Here is a 468-nt window from a genome sequence, read left to right as displayed (position 1 = left end):
TATATAAAGAATTTAAAATATTTTTTATTTTAATAAATAATAATATATATTATTTCTAAACCCATTTCAATAATACATGTTAAGAATAAGGCTGGACACACTGACATGTAAAAGTATTTAAGTGTATCAAAGTGTGTTTGAAAAAAAATTTTATTTTTTGTTAAGACGCGGTTGGATACAGTAGACATGCGTGTTAGACGAGTGTCGATGAATGTCGTGTCTGAAATGTATCTAACATGCAGACATAGCAATTTAGCGAAGTGTCCATGCTTCATAGGTTATATATATTACTGTTTATAAATTAATTTAATTAGCCTGTTTAATCCCACTAAAATATACATGAATATATAAATAATTTTTTAATAATTAAAAGTTATTAAATTTTATAAATTTGTTGTATTTTATGATAAAATTTTTTTGTATATTTTAAATATTTTAAAAATTGAAATATTATTATAAATATTAAAT

This window comes from Arachis ipaensis, chromosome B02, assembly GCF_000816755.2.
Source record: "Arachis ipaensis cultivar K30076 chromosome B02, Araip1.1, whole genome shotgun sequence".
NCBI lineage: Eukaryota > Viridiplantae > Streptophyta > Magnoliopsida > Fabales > Fabaceae > Arachis > Arachis ipaensis.
Note: the sequence above shows the minus strand (reverse complement) of the source record.